General features: G+C 37.3%; 1 pseudogene; it reads right to left on the minus strand.

Annotated features, from left to right (window-relative positions):
- Positions 1-414: 414 nt before the first annotated feature.
- On the minus strand, positions 415-16,171 carry LOC111896395 (peroxidase N1-like; annotated as a pseudogene).
- Between the last annotated feature and the right edge of the window lie 358 nt (positions 16,172-16,529).

Genomic DNA, 16,529 nt, shown 5'->3' on the forward strand with positions numbered 1-16,529 from the left:
ACACTGTAGACTCGGAGGGAGAGTGGACCAGGTGGAAGGAAGGCCCGGTGCGGGCGGACCAGTCACACTGTAGACTCGAAGAGAGAGTGGACCGGGAGGACTGAAGGCCTGGTGCAGGTGGACCAGTCACATTGTAGACTCGATATGCATGGTTGTCCTGTTTATGATATGACATGTGTATGGTATTGTGGTTGGTATTTTGGGGGTAACTCACTAAGATTTCGGGCTTACAGTTTCAGTGTATTGTTTTAGGTGCTTCAGGAGACCGTGGCATGGCAAAGGCGTGATCGTACCGCTCCTCATTGTTATGTTGATGTTTCTGGGATACTCTGATAATAACTGAATTGAAAACCTTTTTGTAATAACTTAATGAATATGGGTTGTTTTTGAAAAGTTTAAATTGCTTGTAAATTTTCACGGTGTTACAAAAGAATTCTCCATCTTATCTTCATAATTCATTAAATATACATATATACACATAAGAGAAATAGATAGTGAAAACAAAATAACCTAACCCTATATATATATATATATATATATATATATATATATATATATATATATATATATATATATATATGCTTAACTGACCTGAAAGGGTAACAAGATCTGGGGCGTTAAGACCCTTCTTAGAAAACTTCCTGATTTGGACATCAACGACGTCATTGAAAGCAGGAAGATTTGCAGTATCAGCTGCACGTGAAACCAATCCATCTCTACGACCTAATGGCACTGCCCAACGCGGAATTCCCCCAGCCTGCAAAGCGATTGGAAAAATAGAATAAGTACAAGTTTTAAGCCAACAACGTACGTAAGATTTCTACTGGCGACTTGGAAATGCTTAAACAACGTATTGAGAAAGTAATTAATTACCAGAAGCACAAAATCACGGGCAGCCAGTGCAAGAATATCAGCATAGGAGACGACTCCAGGACAAACCCTTTTGAGCTCGGTCTTAGCAGCATCGATAATCTAGAAGCCTCTCAATAGCAGTGACGAGTTTAGAACAAAAAACTATGCGGTTCCCTATTTAAGTTGAACCAGGAAAAATGAAATAATTAAAATTATTAGTTGTGGGTTGGGTTGTGTATATTATTGTAAAACTCGAATAATCCAGCCGAGTACTCCACAAATTACATAGGCTCGGCTTTCTACTAAGGCGAGTTTTTCCTACTTGGCCAAGAGAAGCAGAAGTCTTTCAAACTCAATACAACTCACAATGATTCAACTTAAAAAATAATCCATTTTTAGACTAAAACATGGTTAAACTAATAAAATCGGTTCAATGTGCATAAATAATATTAAATGACTAAAACTAGTTTAAACTTGTAATAAACCAAGTCTAAGATTTTAATCGTTAACATTTTCCCTTAATAACTCCATTGAATAATGTTGGAGTGGGAGATAGAAAACTTTATTGCTTAAACAATCCAAAATAAACCTTCTCATCACCCTTCCCTTTTATAAGTAACAAAAATCACATAACTTTTACTTTGATTCCAGTGGGGGTTAGGTATAGATAAATTTATAAATCAACTAATTAGGTCATTAAAACGGATCATCCATTTTGATCAAACATTATAAGGTAGGTCCTAAAAATTTTTCAAGATGGCTCCTAAATTTTTTCCTATATAACTTATTATAAGGTTTGAAAATTAAGGTGGGTCAACTGACCCACCTACCATCTATGTAAACTCGCCTCTACTCAATAGAGAATTGGGCGGAGCAGTTCTCTCACTAGAATGACCTTTGATTAGGATAGAGGCGTCACAGCCATTAACAAAACAATCGTGAAAAAACATTCTAACCAAACCGGGTGGGACTCCTGCGTTGGCCCGATCATCTGCTACAACTGCTGACTGCACAATGGCTTCAACTCTTGGGATGAGGGGTATTTCAAGTGAGGTGTTGGATCCTACACCCTTAACTTTGTAGTTACCCGATGGTCATCAGGGGACCGCCGGGGTCCCTAGGAGAGTAATTTGAGTTAGAAGCTCTTCCATAGAAATTGTGGTAGTATTGGTATTCATAATTAATTTATGTTTCTGCTTCAAAGTTCAGTTGTAATCTTGGATGATCAAATAAATGGAGTTATCTTACTTAGCTTTGTTTCAGTTGATCTTTAGTTATGTATTGATTAATTATCCTTGTCCTTGATTGTATGTGAGTTCGAATTTGTGAATGCGGTGTGGGTTTACATTCTCATATGTATGTGGATATCAGTGGTTGGGATCAAGTGGTAAAGTTCGAGTTAGTCTGGGGATTGGACTATGGAGTTCTCCGTTTCTAGCATATTTCAAGTGGGGGAGAATGGAACATCGCAGCAGGAAAAACGTGGTGTCAAGTTCATTTCTCAGACGGATTTCTCTAAGCCCCATATTTCTGCGCCACTGTTAAATCTTCTGGTTTTGCGGCAAGATCATCGTCAGCTGTTGGACTTTCCCTTCGATTTGTGTTAGTCTTGGTTATGATGGCATCTGTACGGTACTTCTGCTTAGACCCTAAGGTGTTAGGAGCTCAGGATGAGGGTTTTCTTGTCTGTTATTGTCAGATTGGGGTGTGCCCCAATGTTAATAGTGGATAGCTCAAGTGGGCTGTCGGATCAGAGTTGTCACACCCCCAAACCAAGGATGGCGGAAACGTTTGAGGGTGGAGGACTTCATGTAGAGTATCACAACAATGAGTATAATAGTGCTCAAAGTAAATACAACCATCATAAATATAACTGAAAAAGTTACACCAATGTATATGTTTACATGATTCGAATCAATTACATTATGAAACAAAATGAACTATTTGACGATTTATCGTCCCATCCTCGAAACGTTGTTGGTTTCCTGTTTTCACTGAATTCCTGAGAATACAAGTAGTTTTGAAAAGTGTCAACACAAAGGTTGGTGAGTTCATAAGAGATTTTATTGGAGAAATAGACCGGTTTCCTTGTAAAAATGATATGATATGTATTCAGAAAATCCGATATTTTCTTTATAAAGTTTATGTAATGTAGTCTCATAACCGACGACCAAAATGTATAAGTAAGCTTTCTTATTAAAGGAAAATAAAATGTGCTTAAATTGACATAACCGCACTTGAATTAAATGATGTTCCCGCAAATTCTTATGTTTGTTAATACTTAATGTATATGTAGTCCTAAGTCTCAGGACCGAGAAAATAACAAGTATCGTCTATACTTAAAGTTATAAATGTGGTTTCAAAATGATGTGTAGTCATAAATACCAAAAACCGAATGTAGACAGTAATATCGATACTTATTGAGATAAAAGTGATTTTAAAATCGACATAAAACCCATTAAAGTTTTATAAAAATCCCGTAAACTTTATGTATTGTTATATCCTTATGTGAGCCGCTATAATCATACTTAAGACTAATGAACCTGCCACGACGTTTCTCAGGCGTCGAATAACTGAAATGACAATTATCACCCGTAGACCTGCAGGTCCAACTGTAGCTAGCAGCAAGGTGTGGGGTGTCAAACCCAATATAGATCTATATATAACTATCACGTTCTCCCTCCAGGAGACTCTGATTATAACGTACATGATTTTATATTCCGCACTCGGACGTACGGAAAGAGAATGTCTCACAATCTAGGTTAACAAGTTTACAAGTTGTATGCGGGAGTGTAAAACCTTTCTGTATGAATGTACCCTTTTCGTACGTGTGTGTTATGTGATGTATTCAAAACTATACCTATTATAGTTTTATCCAAAACGTTTGTAATATATAAGAACTCTTTTATGAAAAAGCGTTAGGATTATAAAATCCATTAAACTATGCTTATTATAGTTTATATATATATACGTGTTCTAAATGAATGAATAATCTTATCATGAATGACTTATTTTCAGTTTATGATGATAAAATTTACAACATATCACATTCAATACTTAGAACTTGACATTATCCACTTTGCTCAACATTATACAAAGTGTTGTAAAAATTACAAGCTGTTAACAAATTTTCAGCCTTTCTACACTGTTTTTGAAAATTCATAGAAAAATCATACGAAGTCGAAAACTAAATCCGTAAATTCTGGGAGTTCCCAAAATGTGTCTAGTTTACTCATAATTTTTATCATGATTTTTAATGACCTGCAACTTAGGTGAAAAAGTCCATAATCACAGACTGGTCCGGATTGGTGTTTGAAATGATAGGCAGTTTTGTAAAAATCACCATAAATTGTAGAAAAATCGTATGGAGATGTGCAAGTAGTCATTTTAAAGCTAAGAAGTGGAACTACATGCACCTAAAACAGTTTTGAAAACTATAATGTTTACGGTGTCCAAAACAGTCCGTGAATGGAGTCCAACTTTTCTGATGAAAGCTGTTAGAAAGTTTTAGTTATGTTCTTGGTGTTTTAACTTGTATTCCCCCCCTAAAAACTTAAGAAAACATGAAAATGTAGGGGTATGAACTCACCTTGTGGGATTTCAGTAGATAAATATTGAAGAAGAGAAGTGTTCAACCCAAGAACACTTGAAGAATCGCTTGAAGATTCGAAGCTCTAACACAATTATAATGGAGTTTGTGTAAGATACTCATGACTTGAGTGGAAATAATCGAGATAATCTTAAAGGAAATGGATTATGCTTACCAAAGGTGGAGGAAACTCTCAAGATCAGCCCTTGAATCTCGGATTTCTAGAGAGAGAAAGTGAGAGAGAAAGGAGTTTGATCTTCTTGTGAAATGAGAACAAATGAGAGAAAATGAGGAGAGAGGATGAATATCCAGCTCTTCAAAAACGTGGGAAGGAGTGATGATTGAGTGGAAAGGACATTAATGTGACCTAGGTAAGGTGGGGAGGTATGGCTGGTCATAGAGTGGGTGTGGGAGTGGTTGCTTGTGTCATAAAGTAAAGCAAAGTCAACACTCCACCTCTTTGTACTTTTACCCACTTGCTTTTATTATTTAAATAGAGATTTTTATGAATTTATGATTAAATTGTGAATATTTAGGGTTTATTATGTTAAAATATGATTTTGGGTGAAAACCCCGCGTTAAAATAATTAAAAACGGGCCTTAAACGCAAAACTACGCGAAAACCGGGGGAAAAATGTGTTCCCAGCGAGACCTCTCGGTCCTAGGCCGAGGTTCGGTCCCTAGGCCGAGGTTCGGTCAGGAGGGTGCATGGTTCGGAAGCGAAGGCGCGAGCCAGAAGAAAGAAGCGAAGCGAGGCTGGTCCGAAGAGAAGCAGTCCGAGGCGAAGGCAAGGGGGTTCGGTCCGAAGTCTGGCTAGAACCGAAGGTACTGTTGTGAACAGTAATGAACAGTACTTTCGGTTCGGATTTTTCCTTCTTGCATGGTTCGGTTCGGGCCTCCTTCAATGCCGGGTTCGGTTCGGATGAACAGTGGTTTCGGTTCAGCTCATGAACAGTACTTTCGGTTCAGACCCTCATGAATAGTGCTTTCGGTTCGGTTCATGAATAGTACTTTCGGTTCGGAGGGTTCGTTTCTTAAGTCCGTTTTTCGCGTAGACTTCCATTCTTGGGCTATTTTTCGCCAATTTCGAGGGTCGGGATGCCCCGAGTGATTATAGAAAGTCGGGGAGAGATTTCGAGAGAGATTTGAGAGAGATTCCTCGTTCTCAGAGAGATTTGGGAGAGATTTGACGTACTTGGAGAGATTTCACATACAAAGAGATACGTGAGAGAGATTTCACATACGGAGAGAGATTTGGGAGAGATTTCACATACTTAGGGAGATTTGGGAGAGATTTGACATACTTGGAGAGATTTCACATACAAAGAGATACGTGAGAGAGATTTCACATACTTAGGGAGATTTGGGAGAGATTTGACATTCTTGGAGAGATTTGGGAGAGGTTTCTGTTGGGTTTTGAGCAATCTAACACTTCCTAAGTGTGCATGCAACCCTAATAAACCTTGGATCTATGTTTGTCTAAATACATGCAAAATAATAATTTTCCAAGGTTTATAACCTATCTAACATGGCATGGGGAACATTTCAACATAAAAGAGTTAGAAGAGATTACATACCTTTTGGTGTGTTGGGTTCTTAGGAGTTTGAGGGCCAAGCACCAATAGTGTGAATGCCTCAAATGGAATCACAAACACCACAAACTCTTGGAAAACTTTGAGAGAGTATATACACCTTGTATAAATCGGCCACACACATGCACACACACACTAGATCACTAGCTTTCTCTTAGTGTATCTTAGGCCTCATTTCATGCTCCATAAGCATGCTTATATAGTATGCATGGTTAGGGTGAAACCCTAATAACCCATGTCTTTTCCTTTTCCAAGGATCCATGGGTTAAAAGCTTCATGGATCATCCATGGACTTCCACATAAGCCTAGCCCATTAACAAATGAGTATTAGCCCACACTATATAAAACAAATAGCCCATAATTTAATTAGTATTCCTTTTAATCTCTAAATTAATTCATGATTAATTTAAGACTAAAACTAATTAAATAACGTAACTTCATATTAATATATTATAACTCATAATATATTAATAAACATATGTGTATAACTCTCATAAAATTATCCATAATAGTTTGGATGAGATGCAACCCAAATGGACCATGCCGGTCGGGTCAAGTATATACCAAATAAGTTATGGACTTAGACACCTTATCCAACAGACTCCCACTTGGATAAGTCTAATAACTATATTTGCCTATAACTTCAGGAACCAACCAACAATCGTAGCTCTCGAAAACTCCCTCGAACAGTGAAGACTCTGTCGAACTATGAAGCGCCATTTTAGATAAGTGATCACATAATCCTCTGTTCTCATGATATCAGCCGGACAAATACATGGAACAACGTCGTACTTATTGTCCAGCAGTTTGTTTCCCGATTTTCGATTTGTTTGACAAAGAACTTAATCGAACACATCAATTCAGTTCTGACCGGCCGGTACATAGGTCACAACCAAATCATCGAGGGGCCCGGATATCGCTTCTATTTCTAGAAGGAACAGATAAACTTCGACTGATATGCTTGTTCTACTACTTATTGAATTGTACACAAAGGCACGTTTTATAACATCAAGTTACTGATGCGTTTACGTGCAATCAATGCACAACCAACTCATAGGTAACAACTCATATCTCTAGGTTTAAAGATTTATATGATATTATCGTCTCACGATCACTCGAGATAAATTCCATGAAGTGATACAAGTGAGCGTGGGTTTATTCCAATACTCATAACTTATGAGTACTCATGAATGTTGTAGCAACCATTGCCATGACTAAACTCATTTAGCCATCTACAAACCCGATTCATGACAGTCTTGATTCATACCTACTTCCAACATATGAACGACTGTGGAGTGTTTAAATAACTTAGTCATCCGGAAAGAATAACCTAGCTATTTTGGAAGTCAAAACATGCAAAGTGAAATACAATAATAATCGAATCTAATATGGTCTCAGAACCCTTTTGAATATAAATAAAACCACTTTTTATTTATCACCATATTGATTACACATTATTCAATGTTTCAAATAATCAACTTAAGACTTGAATAAAAAACAACAGTCGTCCCATGCTCCTAGCATGTACACTTTGTTTTTCTAAACAATAGTTATGCCATACCCCAAGTATGCACACTATGTTTGTCTATGATCCTTACATTGTGATGTAGATCAACTGAACATGATTCCAATGATACTCATTTCACAATCCCAAATCCTTATTGTAAATGCAAGAATTCCAAATTTATGTCATTTACTGAAATCTGTTAGATTCTAAACTTATATGCATTGATCCTCTTGTAATGATTATGCACAAAGTCAGAAAGACTTGACAACAACCATTACAGAGCATTCCAAAGGAGATCAGCTCCTTGGGAACATCCTTTTTGCATTAAGTTTCCTAATCTTACATAGATTGAATCACTTCCACCTATGGAGACATTTCCATAGTCCTATTTGACTATCACTTCCGAACAAGAGTTACCTCTTTTCAGAAAATGTCGATATGGTCCTACCAAAATTAACACTAGACTTCCAATTGTCCTTGATAAACCAATCTTTGGCGAACCTCAGATTGTCCTCGACAATTGCTTAATCACTTTAGTCATATCCAGTTCTAGACTTTTCCCTTCTAAATGCCTTAAGCATTTGGAAAATTTAGAAAGGATGAATATTATAGCACATGAAATCGATCCTATATTCGAAGCATATGGGATACTATTCATGATGTTTGACATAAAGACATGACACTAGACCAGTCTTTTGCTACAATATTTTTTATTTGCCATGTTTTTCAACATTTAACTATGAAGAGGGATGCCGTAATCATAATCGAATTTTGAAAATGCAATATATATAGAATTTCTTCAAGTTGAACCATTCCAACACAAAATTCACATATATTCTTGACTAAAGATGATTAAAATCTCAATCTACGCTTTAGAATTGACATGAAGTATAATTTCCTCTCCCTTAATTATAGCAAAACAACTTTTCAACCCCTGCAACTTCACGGATTGAAACTTTGTTTTCTATAATTAACATTGCTAGCTTGCAATACTAATCATAATAGTCATGCTCCCACTAACATGATGATTATCAGCATAACACTTATGCTCCCACTAGCTCTGACACATTTCCAGAAATCTGTTGGACTTCTGAAATTTAGATTCATACACCCTTTCTTAGATAGCTCACATGTGTGTCTAAACAATTTTCAGAACTATGAAAAGGGATGTCGTAATCATAGTCTCAATTGCTTAGGCATTTGCCATTTCTCACAAGTCCATGTTAGTGTGCCGGTTAACCACACGCGCTCCACTAATGACTTTTGAAAATGCAAATGACACAATTGATATCTACTTAAAATCTATTTAGTGAAAGCATTTCCTCACCATCATTTTCATGAATCGGAGAGAAACCTTATGACACTTAGATTTAATAGTGTATGAGTTCCTATCCATGCGAATTTGTCAAAACCATAATCACAAGATAAGGTTAGTGACAAATTCAGCCCTACATGGATTAAACTTATTCAATCTTAGTTTCTTGTCACCTTGGTAACACAAGGCCCACCAATGCTTCCAAGTTGAACTCTGATAACTCACATGTAAATTCAACTTATTTGAAGTAGGTACAGAAATAAGAATTATGTCAACACGATAGGTTGAAAACCTTAAGTCGTGTGCTAGTGATAAATTACAGGTTTTACTCTTGATTAAATCTTGAAACTCTTTCAGGATCTTTAAGGCTCCCACTGTCCCCTTGACATATAAGTTTTCCTAGTCAAGAACCATTCCTTGATAAAACAAATATTCAAGGGATAGTGCGGATTCTTATCAAGACTAACACTTCACACAATTGGTCTTAGTTGGTCTTTGTCTCATCCAAGACATCACAACTTACCAATCTCAAATGTACAAGAGTAGAAAACATTTTACTCTTACATTTGATAAGTGTTTTAAACCTTCTTTAAGACATGTCACTCAAATTACAATCTTGGAGTATGACTCCAAGACTTGTATTGGAACAAAGTATGATTCATCTTCTTGATTTAACCATTTCAACAATTTCAAGATCCCTTCTTCTTAGTCATAAGAATGCACTAAGACTTTCTTAGAGAACAAATTTTGATATGGTTTCTTAATCATTAAGATGATCACAAAGCTGATACTAAAGTACTCTCCCGTCCTTTCAGATTTGAGAAACTTTTATCTTTCTGCCTAATTTGATTCTTCTCATTCGTTTTCCAATGTTACAAAATTATACTTAACCTTATAAGTATAATCATATTTACTAATCTTTAGTAAATCATGACAAATCAATCTTTGTGGTGGACCTTGACCAGCGCACACCCAGTGTACCTAATTCCTTAGTCCTTCAATTGACTCACATATACATGTGATCAAAGAATTAGTCTTAATTTTTCAAAGATGAAAATTCTCATTCATCATACAATACAACTTGTATGATTCCAAGTTTCTGTCCAATTGAAACTTGGGTGATGAAAAACTTTCTTCATTTGGTAAATTCAGACACTACCACAAATGAAAGAATCAAATCCACTTTCCAATATTGCTATTACTGGAAACATATAAGCAACAATTTTCCACCGATGCCATTGTAAGGATATTTTTAAAATAAATAAAATTAAAACCTTTTTTTTCTTTTATTTTAAAACTTTGCGGAAAAACTTATCCTTACAATCCACATGAAAACCTTGTTGTTATCTATTCACAAGCAATATATATTATAACTCTTAAGCAACAGCTCAAAATTCTGATTACCGAACCATGCGATCGAAACCCATCTTCGCAATCAGAATCAGCATATACTTACTTTAAGCTTCCTATCTTTTCTTTGATTCTTAAAAGACATCAGCATGTGACCCATTCACATTATGTAATAAGAATCTCCAAATAGGAACTTAACAGAGTTATACAGTGTATTTTACCCGAAGTAGAGTCAAACCTCTTGACTTGATCAACCTTATGACCTTTCAGGTAAATAGGGCAGCTTCGCAACCAATGCCCCTTTCTTTGGCAATATAAACATATGGAGACCCTTTGATAATGGCACATGAGACTATTTCAGACTTAGCCTTTCTCTTTACCATTTGGTCAACCGAGTTGACTATGGCCGATCCCTTTCCATTGGGAAGAGAAATGCTTTTCTAGATATCCAATGCTACCATTGCCAATGTCCATTTAAGGTTTGGGAAGTTGATCTTCTAACAAAATTTGCTTTACTAGTGTTCCAAATCATTGCTGATTCCACAGCACAAAACAAATAGATAAGATCATTAAGGCTCGTGTCATAGTCTGTCTCATAGTAGTCCCAAAGTGACCCGCTATGTTACTAAGAAAGTGATTGAACATCCAACTTTCACGAGACTTTGACGCCCAACTCTCCCGTCTTGTCAATATGTGACTACATCTCCAAGATGTGACCACACCAAGACCTTAACTTGCCAATAGGGCTTGAGTGACTTTAAACTTTTCAAGAACTTGTGGGTGAGGGAGAATAATTGGAGGAGATAAAGGAAGTGAAGCATGATGTTGAGGAACATCATCTTCAAGAGATTTGGGAAGATCATAAATGTCTAAACCAGACATGTTTTGGGAGATATTCAAGATAGTTGATTTAAAGTCCTTAATATGACACCCAATATGAAATATTAAGGCTAGGACCCAACAAACTATTTTATAACTTAGAAGAGGGATGCCGTAATCCAAGCTATAAAATATTTGAAGGTAGGCGAATGACGATTCACCAATTTCCACCATGAAAAACGAAATAATTTATTAGGTTTTAATTGGATTTGAAATTCCTAGATCTTTTGAGATTCATTGAACTTTCCAATGGCATGTTTCAATCTCGAGTGTGCCCTCTCAAATTTTGTGACTGGGATGCCGAGGATCACAAAACAAGGTGTGAATAACCATACCAATTCACTTGGTATCCTTAATATTATCACCTAATCAATGTGCCGGTTAACCACACACGCTCCATTGATCTATGAAAACATTAAGTCACCCTTCGTGGTCCTTACTAGTCCAAGTTAGTGTGCCGGTTAACCACACACGCTCCACTAACGACTTGGTAAGGTACAAAGTGTGAATTCCATGGGTTAGCACCAAATTCACATTTTTCCTAAAGTAACTAAGATTGGGAATTATTAAGATTTTAGTTACTTTAGTATTTATCATTAATACTTTTAATGAAGGGAGAATTTAAAGTCATTGTCCTACCCGTTCGGCTAACGACCCTCCACCAGTCAAGCAAGCGGTGGGTGAGAGTAGACACCCATTAAGTCGCCATTTTATAGGCAACAACCTTATACCCACCTTATAGACCGGCTTCGTGAATGAGGCCTACTAACGGTAAAACGACTTGTTCTTATACATATATATAATAATTAACCATTAATGTTATAAATAGTATAAGGGTTGAATTTTAACTATTAAAACTCTAAGGTTTGGAATTAAAGTTTATTAAAGTGTGTGAAACTTTACAAATTCCAAAACTTGAGGGCAAGTTTTGTAACTTTGCAAAACTCTTCATTTCAAAACTTGAGGGCAAGTTTTGTAACTTTGCAAAACTCTTCATTTCATAACTTATGAATTAAAGGTTCATAAAAATGAAGACTCTTCATTTTCATGTAACTTATGTGTTTTAAGTGTGTGTTGAATGAAGGTGACCTTTGGTAATCCATAACTTGAGGACAAATTATGGACTCCATTAAAACACATAAATGATAAAGAATTAATTCTAAACAATTCAGCAAATAATTCCTATCATTTTCTAAATTCATAAGAACATGAACATGATCATCAAAATTCAAGAAATATATGAACACATAAAATCATGGAATTTTGATATATGCTATTGTAAATGGATTAGAACAACCATTACACCAACTAAATAAGTTTCACAACACCAAAACAATTTAGGGTAATGTTTCTAGTCCATTTCCAGCAGCAAAAGTCGAGATTCCGCATTCTTTCGATCCTACTCGCCGAGTGCACGAACGGACTCGTCGAGTAGGTTGAAGTTTGCCTTGGACTCGGCGAGTCCCCCCAATGGACTCGGCGAGTCTGGCATGCAGACAGCAACGATTTCGACTTTTATCACTATTTTGCATCAAGTATCAAACAAGCAAGCCTAGGCTCTGATACCACTGTTGGGTTTTGAGCAATCTAACACTTCCTAAGTGTGCATGCAACCCTAATAAACCTTGGATCTATGTTTGTCTAAATACATGCAAAATAATAATTTTCCAAGGTTTATAACCTATCTAACATGGCATGGGGAACATTTCAACATAAAAGAGTTAGAAGAGATTACATACCTTTTGGTGTGTTGGGTTCTTAGGAGTTTGAGGGCCAAGCACCAATAGTGTGAATGCCTCAAATGGAATCACAAACACCACAAACTCTTGGAAAACTTTGAGAGAGTATATACACCTTGTATAAATCGGCCACACACATGCACACACACACTAGATCACTAGCTTTCTCTTAGTGTATCTTAGGCCTCATTTCATGCTCCATAAGCATGCTTATATAGTATGCATGGTTAGGGTGAAACCCTAATAACCCATGTCTTTTCCTTTTCCAAGGATCCATGGGTTAAAAGCTTCATGGATCATCCATGGACTTCCACATAAGCCTAGCCCATTAACAAATGAGTATTAGCCCACACTATATAAAACAAATAGCCCATAATTTAATTAGTATTCCTTTTAATCTCTAAATTAATTCATGATTAATTTAAGACTAAAACTAATTAAATAACGTAACTTCATATTAATATATTATAACTCATAATATATTAATAAACATATGTGTATAACTCTCATAAAATTATCCATAATAGTTTGGATGAGATGCAACCCAAATGGACCATGCCGGTCGGGTCAAGTATATACCAAATAAGTTATGGACTTAGACACCTTATCCAACAGTTTCACATACTTAGAGATATGTGGGAGAGGTTTCACATACTTAGAGATATGTGGGAGAGATTTCACATACTTAGAGATATGTGGGAGAGGTTTCACATACTTAGAGATATGTGGGAGAGGTTTCACATACTTAGAGATATGTGGGAGAGGTTTCACATACTTAGAGATATGTGGGAGAGGTTTCATTGGTGACCTTTTTGAGTGTCCGGCTACGCACTGCAAGGTCCTTAAACCCCGTTAAGCCTTGATTAGGGATCTTGCATACTCCCGGTGAGTGTGTAACATTGTTTTATCGGTTTGGCTCTCCACGTACCACCGTTTTAGGTTAAGGAGATCTAGGTGAACACACTTTTCGATTTATGGTCTCTCATTAGAATAGAGAGTTGTTTAGAAATTACATAAAGTAACTCTAGTACTCACGGCAAATTGAGTTGACCGGTTTGACTTGTTGACTTTAGTTGACTTTGACTTGACTGAAAATTGACGATTGTCACATCATCCCCCCGTTAGAGGGAATTTCGTCCCGAAATTTGAATTTAGGCAAGGAGTTTATAAGTGACTAAGGTCGGCTCTACATTATTTTGATTCTGACTAAGAGATGAGTTATTATACACGAAATCTTAGCTCATACACATTATGATATAACCAATACTGGGCGGATAGTAAAATGTGTGATTCTACTTCAGTTTCACATCCCAACGAGGAAAAGAAACTAAGTCAGAATTCTCACATGCTATTATCTACCAGGTATTCGTTATATATAACTGGGGAATGTATAAGTGAGGAAATCATAACAAATAACTTAGTAATTCTCCTTACTACGAGAGATAAGCAAGTCACTTACAACGACAACGATGAACTGATCCTAGTAAGAATGGCACATCCTATGAATACTGCGAACGGGTTGGTCCTATCCGAGGGGTATCACTACAGACTTGCAGCGTCCGCATCGAATTTGGAGAGTTGTCCTCGGACATCCCTATCCAATACTCGCGACTGGTGATATTCAGATCTCAGGTCTGATTCCTAAAGGGTACCTCGTTCCTTGTGGTTGGTCGGCCTATTCGTTTATGTGAGGCAGATAGTAAAGGTTTCTACTGGAGATATGGTCAGGGTCTCTGAGGTTAATGGAACTATGAGCAATTTGTCTTTCTATTTGAAGAATAAGAACAGAGCCTTCCAGGGTGAAAAGCTTGGTTCTTCAATTTTATTGTTGAATAGTTCGACAGGTTTGACCTAAGAGTTCTTGTAGCTCAGTAGGAAGCATGTGGGTTTGGTTTACACGATTAGGCCTTCTTAGATGGTAGGACATTTACTCGCCCTCCTGGGCTACCTTGGTCCGAAGTTCATGGCAGAACTCGTACCATGTCTTTCCCAGGCTTCCGTGCTTGGACCTTGTCTGCTACATGCGTGAGATTCCCAAGGGTCTCCTGTAAGTACTTGTGATAAGGTTTCGGAAGTATAACACTCCTCTGATTTGCGTGTTTTGGGGTTCCGTAGCAAAAGATAATCCATAGGTTTGAGCTGGATGTTTATGAGAGACGAAGGTTTCGATGTTTGGGAGGGGTTAGGTGAAAGGTCCTTTTATAGATGTTAAGTTGGGAAGATGAGGGCTATATCAATGAAGATTGAATGACGACAACAATATCTTTTTAGATAAAACTAGTTAAGCTGTATTCGCACGAAGAGATTAATGGAGTGATAAAGTATCTTGTGTTTCTTTTTAGGGTGGTAAACTTTGATTGATGTTATCATTATCGTAGGTGATTTACACCACAGTGCCTAGCACTGGCGGCAGGTGTGTTTCGAGAATTAGTACTAATATTTGACATCATGACCCCTGACAGGTCTCCCTATGACCGAACGGTATAAGAACGTCGTATGTAAGTTGACGTTTGGGAATCGTCGAGTGGGTGGCCCCACTCGGTTCTTACTATTAGACACAGATTAGGAGTCGGGATGAAATTATTCGTTCCAAAACTTCAGTATTTCGATTATGATTAACCCCGATGTATGTACAAAGTCATCACATCTTAGAGGTAATGATCTTTAGATCATATATGAATGTATTTGGTTCGATTTGAACGAGAGAGTATTTTAACTACTTTTAGAAAGACGGTGACTTTTAGCAAGCATAACAATTTCATTACAAACATATAGTACTTAAACGTTTTTATCGTTGGACACATTACAAAAGTTCTAATATGGTTTCCTACTGATCCTGTCGGTTCGTTTGTTAAGCTCCTCCGCTTTCCCCGTCATTCCTCTCAGTTGGGCAGTTTCTCTTGAAGTGTCCCGCTTCGCCACATAGGAAGCACACTGGGATTTCTTTGGTAATAGGGGTTGGTGTGATGTACTGAGTTGGGGTCCTACAGAAACGGGCGGTGTGTCCTTCCCTGTAGCAGTTATCACATTGTAAAATTCGGCAAGCTCCTGTGTGATGGTAATTACACTTGTTACACTCCGGGAGTGACCCCTTATATGGTCTGGCCGGCGTTTGGGTGGTAGATCTTGTGGCTAGTATTGGGGCAGGTGTTGTGACTGCTGTTGTGATGGTGGGGGTGGCCATAGGTTGTTGTCTTTTAATGGATTTTTGAGATTGGTGGCGCACTTTCATGTTCCAAAACTTTCTCTTCCTGTTCGTAGGTTTGACACCTGAGGTATTTTTGCTGGCGGACACCCGCTGGTGTTCCTGAATATTACCATTATCTGCATTGTCAGCACCACTTCCATTTCTGCTGGCGTTGTTAGCATTGAACTGTGCCATGACGGCTGCCACGGCTGCCGTGACTGCAGCCTGAAAAGTAGCAGCGTCTATCTGCAGAGTTGGCACCTTGCTAGTTGGTTGGTTCCCTCTTGGTGAAGACATAGTTCTGTTTCATGATGAAAACATCTTCGTTAGTGGAAATGGTTATCTTAAGTGCATCCTTACAATTTATATTAACACATATAAATTTTTGCACATTACTATACTACTCCTAGTGTTTCTGCTAACATTCTTGAAATAGGGTTACAGCAGTGGGTAGGGGTAGGTTTCATACGGGCGTCAAGCTTTACCCATCTTAGAATCATGTGTGTCCAAACACGCTTG

Source organism: Lactuca sativa, chromosome 9 (assembly GCF_002870075.4).
Source record: "Lactuca sativa cultivar Salinas chromosome 9, Lsat_Salinas_v11, whole genome shotgun sequence".
Classification (NCBI taxonomy): Eukaryota; Viridiplantae; Streptophyta; class Magnoliopsida; order Asterales; family Asteraceae; genus Lactuca; species Lactuca sativa.